At 53.0% G+C, this 215-nt stretch overlaps 1 protein-coding gene across 1 annotated transcript in view; it reads right to left on the reverse strand.

Annotated features, from left to right (window-relative positions):
* Positions 1–215, reverse strand: part of LOC119591433 (apolipophorins-like) — an 8,202-nt gene that overhangs the window by 479 nt on the left and 7,508 nt on the right. The gene's annotated exons all lie outside the window — the stretch shown is intronic.

The raw sequence follows: 215 nt of genomic DNA on the forward strand, positions 1-215 counted from the left end.
ATGTGCTTACATCCTATACCGTCATAGTACCTACAATCCCTACCTTCTTTACTGCGCCTTCCAACCTGGCCCACAGCTCCCCACAAACTGATGACAGCTCTTCTCCCACACCCAGCCCACGACCCCTACACACATTGCCCACACACTACCCACAACCTATCCGCTCTAAACGGCCCTTATCATATATTCAGTCTCCCAGGCTCAGCCCCGTTCCA

Source organism: Penaeus monodon, chromosome 28, assembly GCF_015228065.2.
Source record: "Penaeus monodon isolate SGIC_2016 chromosome 28, NSTDA_Pmon_1, whole genome shotgun sequence".
NCBI classification, from domain to species: Eukaryota; Metazoa; Arthropoda; class Malacostraca; order Decapoda; family Penaeidae; genus Penaeus; species Penaeus monodon.